Source organism: Myotis yumanensis, unplaced genomic scaffold (assembly GCF_028538775.1).
Source record: "Myotis yumanensis isolate MYYU_CA2020_CCGP unplaced genomic scaffold, mMyoYum1.0.hap1 SCAF_2, whole genome shotgun sequence".
Classification (NCBI taxonomy): domain Eukaryota; kingdom Metazoa; phylum Chordata; class Mammalia; order Chiroptera; family Vespertilionidae; genus Myotis; species Myotis yumanensis.
In genome coordinates, this window is record NW_027223753.1 from 200,288,599 (window position 1) to 200,302,590 (window position 13,992).

General features: G+C 39.6%; 1 pseudogene; it reads left to right on the forward strand.

Annotated features, from left to right (window-relative positions):
- LOC139002692 (mixed lineage kinase domain-like protein pseudogene) overlaps positions 1–12,451 on the forward strand; it is a 59,969-nt pseudogene extending 47,518 nt beyond the window's left edge.
- The last annotated feature ends 1,541 nt before the right edge of the window (positions 12,452–13,992 follow it).

A 13,992-nucleotide genomic window follows, 5' to 3' on the forward strand; every position in this document is an offset into this window, starting at 1 on the left:
CAGCATCTTTGCAAGAAGCTAAAGTACATGCATTATTAGTAGATGAGGGTAATCACCTTTCTAATTAATTTAGACAGGTGTCTGACCGCATGTATACTCATAAGCTAGTGAGGCAGAGAAAGTTCAAATTTCTAAGTGTCACCATTTTCAAACATAAGTAATTTTGGCTTAAATTATTCTGCATGCTTGTTAATGGCAGTTCAAGGAGAAATTTGGTTCCTCTATAAGTTGTTTGCAAAGCAACAAAGAGGATGTAAAACTTTAAGAAAGATTATATTTTGAAATCTGATCCTAAATAGGTTATATGGATTGTTCTTAGCTTAATGCACAAGAAACAATCCTTCTTTACCTAAGTGTTTTGTGTTTTTCATGATCTGTTTTAATTATCTTTTGTCCTTATAAGTTATTATCTGAAATATTGACAATCCTTTGAAAATATAATTACTCTACTTTTCTGCTAAGAACATGCCAGGTCAACAGTTGTTTTGAGCTTCCTTTGTTCTTTTTCTGTCTGTGTTTTGGGTGTTTGTGGGGTGGTGCATGTATCAAACACTTCTAATAGTAATACCTCTTAAAGGAAGCTACAATTCCAAATAAGGGAGTGGAAAAATAACTTCTGAATCCCTTCTGAAATGAGAGTTCGAAAATAAGCCCTCTCTATAGTGTAAAATAATTTCCTTGGGGGTTTGCATGTACTGGGAATGCAATAAATTTAATTAGAGATTAAATTGAAAGCTCACTTGATCTGTTATCCAAGAATATGCAAAAATGGCTTGTATGCCCCAACAGACAAATTCAGTCAATAAAACAAAATAAAAGGTATGGGTCCTTCTATATTGTTAAGTCTCTTGAGTCCACTTGTATACTTTTACCTGGAGAATTCCTATTTATTATGAGTTGAAATCTTATATCTCTGAAACATCCATTAAGCCTACTGTTTTTCTATGAAGCATCACAGAGAAAGTCTACCACTCAACCTATATAAGATAACTTCAATATTTTAAAGTAGTCATTATATGCCCTATTAGGGGTCTCTTCAGTTTAATGTTTCTAATGTTAACTATTTTTTTTCTGTACCCTTCACCTCCCATGCCATTCTTCCCTTTATTTCATCCAATTTGTCGTGGCATGGTTAAATTGTGATGCTTCAAATTGAATGCAAAGTTTTAGATATCAACTAATCAGTATTCATGGTTTACTCTTTCAATAAATACTTAATGAGCACCTGGTATAAACCAGCTATTATAGTAAGGACTAGTGGTTAAACAAGACATAGAAGTCTTTACCTGTCTTAGAATAGTGCTGGAACTGCAGTAGAGATAACCCTATTAATACTAAATCACAACTATGATAAATTTACAATAAGAACAAAGGGAATTAAATGTCTTTCTCTGGACATTATAATAATACTCCAAAAAATCTAAAATTATGCTGGTATTTGTAACATCCACAACAAAATTTTAATTAAAATATACTGTAATAGCTGGTTTGCCTCAGTGGATAAAGCATCAGCCTGCGGACAGATGGGTCTTGGGTTGGATTCCAGTCAAGGACACATAACTCGGTTGCTGGCTTGAGCCCCAGCCCTCGCAGGGGCACATTCAGGAAACAACCAATTGATGTGTCTCTCTCACATCGATGTTCCTCTCTCTGTTTCCTCCCCTTCCCTTCCACTCTCTCTAAAAATCAATGGAAAACTATCCTCAGGTAAGGATTAACAAAAAAATAAAATAATCGTATCTAATAAAGAGGGAATATGCAAATTGACCATCACCCCGAAATGGTCAAGATGGCTGCGCCCACGGAGGAGGCAGGGATTCTATAACACAAGATGGCTGTGCCCACAGCAGAGGCCGAGTTCCCATAATGAGCCTTAAGGAGCAATCAGTAGGGACCTGAGGCTGTGTGGCACTGGGCTGGGGCAGCTGACCTGAGGCTGCACCCCCCACTTGGTGGGCTTGACAGGGGACCTCAGGCTGTGCCCCCTACCCAGCGGGGCTGGATGGGGGACCTCAGGCCATTCCCCTCACCCATGGGGCTTGACAGGGTACCTCAGGCCATGCTCCCCACCCACGGGGCTTGACGGGGAACCTAAGGCACGTCCCCCGCCCCAGCCCAGGCAAGGGGACCTCAGGCCGAGCCCCCCACCCTGGCACCGGGCTGGGGCACCTGAGGCTGTGCCGCCCGCCCAGCGGGGCTTGATGAAAGACCTCAGGCTGCACCCTCTGGCCCGGGCCAGGAGACCTCAAGGCGCACCCCCAGGCCAGGACGGGGGATCTCAGGCCACACCCCCGACCTGGCAGGCCTTGATGGAGGTGGGGCTGGCCAGGTCTGGATCTAGCCCACTGTGGGTGGGGCTGGCCAGGTCTGGGTCTCGCGCATTTTCGAGGCATACGTGGGTGGGTGGGGACTTGACTGGTTCCCATGGCATGTCCCAGACTCTGACAGGAGGAAGATTTTCATATAAATTTTACTAATTTTCTTTCATCTCTGACACTTCTATTATAGAGAAAGGGCAAATAGCAATATTAAAATATTTTCTCCAATTAATTCCCTTTTAATGTGCATGAATTTCATGTACCAGGTCCCTAGTATAATATAATGTTAAAAAAAATAGTGGTCATTCATGTTTTCATATAATTTACTAACAAGGTCAGTCATAAATATAGACACACCTGCTATTGAATTTCTCAGAATATGAGAAAGAAGCAAAACCAGAATAAAAACATTCCCTTCTTCCCTGATTATCATCATAAGTGTTAATTCATCCGATAATGTTTTGAGAATAACATTAGAGAATGTGTGAAAGTGCTTTAAAAAGAATAAGCCACAATGCAAAGGTAACTATTTGTTTTCATAAAGAAAAGAGAAATTGTGATTAGAGCCTATATTGAAGAATAGGTGTTGATTGACTTTGCCACCATAAACAGCTATGAAATGGTGTTGTCATGAACAGATACTGCAGGTTATAATCCTTAGAAAAGGAAACACATGCCAGGTGAACTTCATATTTATGTCAGCTTCTTATTGAGGTCACTTTCCAAACTGAGCCATAAAGAAGTGGAGAAAAATACAGAGCAATAGTATGCTGGGCAAACAGACAGACATCAGGAGGGTTTGGGGCTGCTGAGGTGTTTGAAATTTATGAGCCAGACGATTGGGAAGCAGAGACAAGTGTAGAGAAGGAAGTCCAGAAATCTGCATGGAGTCTCTACTGATTCTTTTGTGAAATAGTAAGCTGCATCTGCACAGGGTGTGGCATCATGGGATCTGAAAGATATCTGAACAGAAGTCGAATGAAAAGGTTTCTCTGTGCTGACAGTACTAGAGTTCTAACCAGTCAGAGTAGATAAACCTCGCTGAAAAACCAGACTTCCATGTCCAACTTTCAAAAGTCCAAGTTTTAGGAATAGGGCTATTCTAGACATTTCCAAGCCTTTACAAGATCATGCTGATCTGTGAGTAAATTAATTACCTGCCAGTACAGAACTTAATATTGTTTAAAAGAGTCTACATATTTTGAATCTCAGCCATGTAACATCCACTTTCAGTATACAAACAAAAATGCTAGACATGTGAATAAACAGAGGAAACTAAAGAATAGACAGTCAATAGACACAGACACAGATGTCACAGATAGTAGAATTATGATACAGGGGTATCAATAGAGCTATAATAAGTATAGTCAATAATTTAAAGGATAAAAATATAACAAATAAAAATATGTAAAAAATCTTAGTAGATAAATGATAACTATAAAAATATGTTCTAAAAATACAATATCTGAAAGGAAAAAAATCACTAATTGGGCAGCATGCTGAAAAAAATATCAGTGAATTGAAGATAGGTTTCAAAAAACTATGCAAATTGAAGCACAAGCTGTAAAAAAAAAAAAAAAGAAAGAAAGCCATAAAAGGCCTCAGTGATCTATATACAGGTCAATACCAAATGCAGATGAATATGTGTAAAAATGTTTTTTAAGCCCTGACTGGTTTGGCTCACTGGATGGAGCGTCGGCCTGGGGACTGGAGGGTCCCAGGTTCAATTCCGGTCAAGGGCATGTTCCTTGGTTGCAGGCACATCCCCGGTCGGGGGGGGGAGAGGGGGGGTGGTGTGCAGGAGGCAGCTGATCGATGCTTCTCTCTCATCGATGTTTCTGACTCTCCCTCTCGCTTCCTCTCTGTAAAAAATTAATAAAATATATTTTTTAAAAAATGTTTTTTAAAATATCAGCCACATATCCAACAACATCAAAGAAGCACTGTTCAGATAAACACAAAGAGTACTTAGATATGTCATTATCTAATGGCTAAAACTCAAAGACAAATAGAAAATTCTAAAAGCAGCCAAATAAAAAGACATATTATGTATAAGAAAAATATACACTCAAGAACTTGGATGATTTAAAAAATCAATTTATGTGAATTTCTACAACAGATAAAACTAATGGAAAAGGAAGAAAGTTCCTAGGATGATGAAAGTATTCTGTCTCAAAAAGGTATGTATGGCTAACACAGGTATATGCATCTGTCACACACTCTACATTTAAAATTAGTGTAATCCTTTATATAAAAGTTATACATCAAAAAATGTAAAAATAGGAGGTAGAGTCCAGCAGGAATGGCTCAGTTGGTTGAGTGTTATCCGGGGCACTAAAAGGTTGCTGGTTCAATTCCCAGTCAGGGAACATACCTGCATTGTGGGTTAGGGAGCATACGGAAGGGAGCATATGAAAGGCAACCTATGAATGTTTCTCTCTCTCTCCATCTCTCTCTCTCTTTTTTTCTCTCTCTCTCTCTTTCCTTCTCTAAGCATGTCCTCAGTGAGGGTTTAAATTTTATTTTCAAATAGGAGGTAGAATTATGTTAGGAAACTACTAAGAGGCAGCATATTGCAAAATTTCTGGGAAGGTCAGAATCAAATTATGTTTATTCTTTTTAGTGACCACATTACTCAATTTTGTCCACTCTTCCTCCATATAAAAAGTTCCTCTTCTTCCTGTCAGTCAGCAGATAAATATTTGATGAGCATTCATTATATACTAGGCCCTGTAATCTCAGGTTTCCTATGTCTAATATGTTATGGCAGATAGCCAGCCAGTTAACTGGATTACAAATTGTTTGAACTTAGTATGTTTCCTTTTCTTTATGATATGTAAGAACACTAGAAAAATTAATTGAAAGAAAAAAATCAACTGTTCAGAAATTTTTCTGTCAGTGATAAGACAGTTGGGAAGAGATAATTTTTGTTTGAGCAATTCCTAGCCCACATGAAATAACTGAACTCTTACAATCTTCATGTTGAATTCTTTTCAACTCCCAAAGAGCTTTATGAAAACACAAAAATAAAATCCTATATAATAAAAGCCTAATATGCTAAGTGCCCGGCTGGCTGTTTGGCCATTCAACCAATCAAAGCATAATATGCTAATGATATGCTAAAGCCACTCAACCACTCGCTATGATGTGCACTGACAACCAGGGGGCGGACCTCAGACTGGTAGGTTAGCTTGCTGCTGGGGTTTGGCTGATTGGGACTGAGCGAGATGGGCCGGACACGCCCTGGAGCCCTCCCGTGGTCCCTCCCCAGCTAGCCAACCTCTTGTGTTCTCTTCCCTGGACCTGATCGTGCACCGGTGGGGTGCCTCAGCCTGGCCTGCACCCTCTCACAATCCGAGCTGAGGGACCCCCACCGCACCCCCTGCCTCCCCGAGTGCACAAATTTCATGCACCGGGCCTCTAGTAATAAAATAAAATAAAAACCTCATTGAGAGTAGAATGTTACTTCACAGAGCCTGCCTTGCTGGCAGTTTAAGCATCCTGGGAAGAGCCTGATAAACATGCAAATTTTGAATCCAAATCTTGAAAATTCTGTTTTAGCAAGACTATGCAGCCAGGTTCTTACCATAGCATTACAGAGAGCTAGGTTTTATAAATAAATACAAAAAAAAAAAAAAAAAAAAACTCTGTGAAGAAAGAGGAAAAGTCTATATGTAAAACTACTATAGACTGAGAGTTTGTGTCTGGCCCCTCAACCCCCACCAAACTTAGTGGGTTGAAATCTAACCCTCAAATGAATGGTATTTGGAGGTGGCGCCTTTGGGAGGTGATTAGGTCATGAAGGTAGAGATCCTCTTTTAGATTAATGTCCTTATAAAAGAGACCCCTTGATGACTTTTTCCACCATGTGGGGTGAAAGACAACAATCTATGAAGCAGGAAGTGGGCCCTCACCAGACAGTGAATGTGCTAGCACTTCCATCTTGGATGTCTCAGCCTCCGGAACTGTGAGAAATGAATTTCTATTGTTTATAAGGCAGCCAGTCTAGTTATGGCAGTGCAAGTGATTAAGACAGAGATCATCATAGGTAAAAAAAAAAAAGAAAAAAGAAAACATGGCTGTCCGAATTACTTCTTTTTCCAGGATTCAAACTCCCTCTTGGTTCTCTTGTCTTTGCTTCAGCCTCCAGGGGCACTGAGTAGTCTCCTTGCTTCAAGACCCAGAAGTGGACAAAAATTTCTTTCCCATCTAGCTCCTTGCTTAACAAAGGAAAGCTAAATTTTGAAAATAACTTTTATAAGCATTAAGGAGAAAGTAAAGGAAAATAGAGAAGATGCAAATAGAGAAGAATAGCAGTGTAGAAAAGGATTCTCCTAACAAAATACAGATTTCTGATCCAAATATAGTTGAATTAAAGACACAAGTTAACTGATCTAACTTACTGAGATTCCGGCCAGGTTTTGCTCACTTCCTCCAACACATTCTACTGATTAGAGATTCATTTAGGTTTGAGAGGAAAGTAAAAAAACACTCCTTTTAAATTTGCAAATTACTCTTTAGGGAGGTTAACTCTATCATAAATTTCATTTAGATAACCCTATGTTTTTCTTTTTTTGCTTTTTTCCTGGTACAAAGCTGAGATAATTGGGGAGGAGCAGTGTTGAAAAACAAGTTTGGACCAAGAAACACAGGTCAGAGTCTAAGCTTTTAGCAACTTCTTCTTTTTTTTTAATATATATATTTTATTGATTTTTTACAGAGAGGAAGGGAGAGGGATAGAGAGCTAGAAACATCAATGAGAGAGAAACATCGATCAGCTGCCTCCTGCATACCTCCTGCTGGGGATGTGCCCGCAACCCAGGTACATGCCCTTGACCAGAATTGAACCTGGAACCTTTCAGTCAGCAGGCCAATGCTCCATCCACTGAGCCAAACCGGCTAGGGCCGTGGTCGGCAAACTGAGGCTCAAGAGCCACATGCGGCTCTTTGGCTCCTTGAGTGTGGCTCTTCCTAAGCCTTAGGAGTTACCCTAATTAAGTTAATAACAATGTACCTACCTATATAGTTTAAGTTTAAAAAATTTGGCTCTCAAAAGAAATTTCAATCGTTGTACTGTTGATATTTGGCTCTGTTGACTAATGAGTTTGCCGACCCCAGGGCTAGGGCAACTTTTAGCAATTTCTTACATGTCCATGCTGCAGGCCCCAAGTGCCCTTTACAAAACAACTAGTCCTTCTCTTCTTCCACTCAGAATCTTTCTTCGGCCCCCCACACTTAAAGATTCTCTCGCTTCTCCAGGCATTTTTAATTGTCTATTCCTGGCCTCTTCTGAACAGTGACAGAGTTGGCCAGTCTGTGACCTGGTTGTAAATGACTCCCCCGTACAGTTCCTCTCATTTCATTGGCTTCAAGCTCTCATCTTGGCCCAGACTCCCAAGACACTGCACTACAGCTTAGTCAATGCTGCAGGGGCTCCTCCTTGTCTGGAAGTTGACTCAGATGCATGAGATGAAATGCAGATCTGGATAAGCAGAAACGCTAGCAGGGCACTGAGTGTGTGAGTAAGGGTTGTGTCTGGGGACTCTAAGTTAGAAAGAAATAAAGAAAGTGAAGTGGAGACAGTTAGAATTTTGTCAGACACTGGGAATTACATCTACCCACATCACATATCAAATCATTTGTTTTGTCTGATGTCGTGAATGCCAGAGGTTTCTGACCTCAGGGCTATTTAAGTTATTTTGGTTCCCCACACACCTCTCTGTTTTTCCTCTCTTACCTCAAATGAATTTTTTTCCTACTCGAAAGATCTAATCCTTGGCTTTCTGCTCTTCCCTTGCTTTGCTCTATTTAAATAATTTTAATATGTTTTTATGGATTTCAGAAAGAGGAAGGGAGAGAGAGAGAGATAGAAACATCAATGATGAGAGAGAATCATTGATCGGCTGCTTCCTGTAGGCCTCCTATTGGGGATAGAGCCAGCAACCTGGGCGTGTGCCCTGACAGGGAATGGAACTCTGACCTCCTGGTTCATGGGTCCACAGTTAACCACACCGGCTGGGCTGTCTTTGCTCTATTTAAATCATTCTTCCATTTATACATTTTCCAGCTCTGTCTCTATGCTTTTGATGTCTAACTCAGTTGTGTTTGTTCAGCACTATTCCTCCTACTCACTGTTTTCCTTGCAAACAAATGTCACTTGACCTGTGGCTTCCAATAGCCACATTCCTCTTGCTGATAGAATTATTTGCTGACAAATTTATTTGAAAGACTTTATATCCAAAGCATCTGTTTTCTGTTTTCCAGTGTCTTACATACTGTCATCTGGTTTCTGTTCCTGCTTTATCTCCATCTACATTCTCTCTTAGACCTTTGCTGCATTAAAAAGCTATGAAGGCTGCTTCATGGGAAACTGTGGAAAAGCTCGTAGTAAACTTCACTCCTTCCTGTGTTACTTAAACCTAGTAGGGCAGGGTAGATTAAGAAGGAAAGTAGTAGTAGTAAAACTAGATAAAAAATTGAAAAGCTGCCTCTTTCCTGGTTCACGTTAAAATGATCCTACTATATCTCAGATACTTTTGTAAATGCTGGAGAAATAAAGGAGGGAGAAAAGAGATGGGTTGTTTAATTCTTGGATAATTGACGAATTCTTGAAAAGAATTCAAGACACTGAATCTGAGTCACCCTCTTCCCCCTCCCCTCCCATGAACTTGAGTTCTAAAACTCCATTTGCAAAGGCATAATAGAAATATCTTTGCCATATCTTAACATCAATAAAGCTAAACTCATTAGCCCCTCTTCAATTATCTCTGAAAAGGTTGTTTTATGTTATAACCCAACATTTTGACATATTTTTATCTCTTTCTTACATCCCTTCATGTATAATCAGTCACCAAAACTTACATTTTCTGAGGTCGGAGTACTGCACTGGTAACACCTCATAGAATTATTTATTGAGTTTGCTTTGTAAGCCTATATAGTTATGGTCAGTGGCATCATTTATGTCAGAAAACTAAAATTTAGGGTTAAGATCACTAAAAAATACAAAGTGGGATATTTCACGTTGAAAAAGAAATGAAACCTACACAAAAAAGATTTAACAATTATGAAACTTTTAAAACTTAACAAAAAGGAAAATAAGCATTTTTTAAAATCATAAAACAAGGGAGGATTTTAATAACATAAAAAGTAAACAATACTGCATTTGAGAAGCAATACACATTCAGTTGAAACAGGCATACAACATTTACAAAGGATGACTACGTACAAAGTCACAAAGGAAGGCTTGAAAAGTAAAAATTAACAAAACTACTTCATGCATACAAGATATATTCACTATTAAAGCAAATAAAGATAAAATACACTGATCTTACAAATGAAAAAAGCCATAATTTAGAATGCAATAAAAATAAATTACCAGAAAATGAAATTAATGACAGATAAAATATATTTTTCATAAAAAATATAGAATAGCCACAAATTTACTCAGTCCACTTACTTTCAGTTTTTCTACATACCTATTGGTGGACCAAAAATAAACCATCAGTAGAGCAACACAGGCTCAGAGATCACTCTTTAAACTGAACAGATCTTAAAATGTCCTACAAATCAGTATGAACATGGTAAAAGGCCAAACACAAAAATGAATCAGCTGTATTAACATGGAAGTCACAAAAAAGCACAAATATTCAACACATGAAAATATGCTAATAGGCCCTGGTAATCAAGATTATGTAAAGTAAATTAATAAGACCTTTTAAAAAGTTTGCTAACATCGAGTCTTAAGGGGACTTGTAGGGAAAATAGGCCTCCATGCTTTGGTGATGAGAGAATAAATTGGCAGAGCCACTTTGGGAACAATTTGATACTATCCCTTATAATTACCCAGGTACCAGTGAACCAGATACCATGTCATCTTATGCTGTGAAGGAAAACTTGCCTACTTGCACCAAGAGACATATACAAAGATGTCTATTTCATGGCGTTTATAAAAACAATAAATTAAAGGAAAAAATAACCTGAAAGTCCTCAGTAGGAAAGAATGAAACACATACTATGGAATACAGATTAAAACTTGTTAGATCTATTTCATTAACACATCTTTTAGAATGAAAACAAAATCCCCACAGTACTCTATAGGGAAAATACATTTCAAATGCAAGAAGGTAGTTTCATCAGATGGAGATGTGAAATGAAGAAAAGAAAACCAAGCTGGGAGGTAATGGTCAAAGGGGAATTCACTTTATTCTAATTTTTTTAGTTTTTTAAAAGGAGAATATTCTCACGTACTATTTGTATGGCTAGGCAATTGTCTTTTAACAAGATTTCCAAGTATGAAAATCACTGGTTAAAAGGGAATAATAATAGCCCTGGCCAGTGTCGCTCAGTTGGTTAGGCATTGTCCCCTGTACCAAAAGGTTGCCAGTTTGAGACCCAGTCAGGGCATGTGCCTGGGGTTTCGTGCTCGATGGTCAGTAGGGGGCATGCAGGAGGCAGCTGATCAATGTTTCACTCTCACATCAATGTTTCTCTCTGTATATCCCTTCCTCTCTCTCTCTCTAAAAAATCAATAAAAATATATATAAGGAAATAATCATAAATGTTTTTAATAATTTTGTTAGTCCTGGGCAGCAAGCCATCTCTACCTTACATGAAATTTCGGGGAGACCTCTTTAGCCATTTAAATCACAGACACGCTTGAGGTTCCTGTAGGCCAGTAGTACATACGCAGGAGATTCTGGGACTTTAACCAATTTCATCAGTTTCTCCCAGGTAAGGATAAATTGGGGAACACCATCATTGTTTGTATGTGTCCAAACAATGTGAAATGATGCAAGACTTCAAGAAACAGTGTGAGCGAGCGTCTAAGGAGCCTGCTGTAGCCTCTGCAAGAGCTCCAGGCCCAAGAAAAGGGGAACCTGATCCCTGGGGCCATCACTGCCCTGAACAGTTTCCATGCTGCCCTAGAGGAAGCTAAGAAGCAGATAGATAACGTTAGCAATAAATCCTATTTCCATACGTTTCTAACATCAAGGAGGGACAACGGCCTCTTTAGAGATGTGAACAAAAGGCTGAGCCATGTCCTCCAGGAGCTCTCACTGCTGCTTCGGGTGCATCAGTGGGTGCCTATTTCAAGCATCAGCCAAGAAGCATGGGGACAAGAGGATCGGCAGGATGCAGAGGAGGACTGGCAAGTCTTCCAAAGTCTAAGTGGAAGTGAAATTATCAAAACGTCAAAGGAGCACTTGAAAAATGATGTGGAAAAAATTAGGAAGCACCACTTAGAGAAATGAATAACAAAATCAAGAGGTTTAAGAAGGAGGGGCTTTTAGAACCTGATTGGATCCGGCTAAGGAAAAATAAATTCAGCAAAGTTTTTAAAGGAAAATACCACCAATCTCCAGTGGCCATAAAAGTACTCAACAACGTCCAGGCTAGAAACACTGGAACAGGGAGGCATATTTTCAATCATGCGATCAGAACCATGAAGAAATTTGATTCTCCTAACATCCTGCATATATTTGGGATTTGTATTGATGAAACAGTGACCCCACCTCAATCCTCCATTGTCATGGAGTACTGTGAGCTCGGGACCCTGAGGGAACTGCTGGATCAGTAAAATGACTTCACATTGGCCGAGCACATCGTCCTGGCCGTGCGGGGCAGCCAATGGCTCATACAGGCTGCACCATTCAGAAACCCCCGAACCCCACAGAAACCTCAGCAGCAGGAGCTTCCTGGTAACCAATGGCTACCAAGTGAAGCTTTCAGGATTTGAGTTGAGGAAAACACAGACTTCCATCAGCAGGACAACTAAGAAAAAAAGAAAAGAGAAGAAAGCACAGAGAGTCAGTTCCACAGCATACATCTCACCTCAAATACTGGAAAATGGGTCTGATAAATATAACATAAAAGCTGAAATATACAGCTTTGGAATTGTCCTCTGGGAAATGGTCACTGGGAAGATCCTGTTTGCAGGCTGTGATTCTAAGAAGATCCACCCGCTGGTGCCCATGGACCAGCACCAGGAGCCACTGGGTGAAGATCGCCCTTCACGGTTGCAGGAGGTCATTGATGATCACCAGGCATAGGAGCCCTCCAGGCGGCCCTCTGGTAAGGAAATCTCAGAGAAGCTGTCTATTTTTTATAAAGCTGGGGACTCAAACAGAAACTAAGGAGTCCCTGGACAAGAACCTGGAAGAGGCGGAACCTGGGCATCTTTCCCTCTCCTAGCCTTTGGCATGGAGTTCTTTGTGAGTGCAGGGAAGAAGCACTTCTCTGTTACAAAGAGAAAACAGTTCCACCCATGCAGAGCACATCCCCCTCCAAACATTGTCAAATATATGCCTTTGGTAGTCACTGTGACAGATGTTTTGCAAAAAACGTATCTCTCTCTGTCTTGACACCCTTAGCACTGTGACTTTGAAGGTCCTCCCATCGCAAAGTGGAGTCTACACATGAAACTAATATACTATCATATGTCAATTATATTTCAACTAGAGGCCCGATGCACAAAAATTCGTGCAAGATTAGGCCTTCCTTCCCCGGCTGCCAGCACCGGCTTCCCTATGGCACCCGGGACCTGGGCTGCTTTGTTCTAGCCACCCGGGCTGCTTCACTCCGGCCGCAGCCACCCACCCAGGTTGCTTCACTCCGGCCCGGGCTGCTTCCAGCCGCCACTGCCACCCACCCGGTTCCCCATGATTCCCTGTTCGCCATGCTGCTATCAGAGCCTGTGGGAGGGGAGGGGAGGGATCAAGAGGTGGTCAATGCACCGCAATGGTGACTGGTCCAGTGGTCGTTTCAGTTGTTACGCTTATGGTCCCTGGCCTTTTATTATATAGGATGGAAAAGAAATATTCTCTCTTACAAACTGAAATGTTTATAGATGATGCAATTACATATCTGGTTGCAATTTTGAATATATCTGGTTTCATTCAAAATAATCCAGGGGGAGGGGAAATAATTATAAAGAAAAAGTTAGCTATGAGTTGCTAACCATTGAATCTAGATGATGGGTATATAGTGGTTCATATGCTCTTTTCTTCTCTTCTGCATATGCTTAAAACTTCCCACAATAAAATGATTTTTTGAAAGGGAAAAGAAATAATAATAATTTTTTTAGTCCCGTTAATTGTTCCTCCTCAACCCACGAAAGGTTCTTTAGAGAGGTAACAAACCAGGATTTTCATCTGTTGATCTTATACTGGTATTCACTTACGGCTTGTCTGTCTTTAATAGAATGGAGAAGAGCACCTGATCATATAGAGTATCATAGACATAAACTTCTAATTAAATGATAAATTGGTAAGCAAATAATTCCACTAAATATTTTGAATGGGTGTATTGAAAAGTTCACAAAATCCATTTCACATTTTTTGGTAGACTGAGTACCCATTTAATGTATCATAATTGTGAGATTATTTCATAGGGAAAAGAGATAGATTATCTTAAACAAGCAATTTATTGCTGTGTAAAACGAACATAGCTGCATTTCAAAATGATTGTAATTGCCAAATAAGTAAAATTTCAAAGCAAGTAAACCAGTATTTCTTCTCTTTCTAGCTTTATATGATATATAATTGACAAATAAATGTTGTCTATATTTACAGTATACAAAGTGAAGTTTTGAAATATGTACACATTGTGAAATGATTACCACAATCAAACTAATTAACATATCCATCATTTCTGTTCATATATTTTAACCACATGA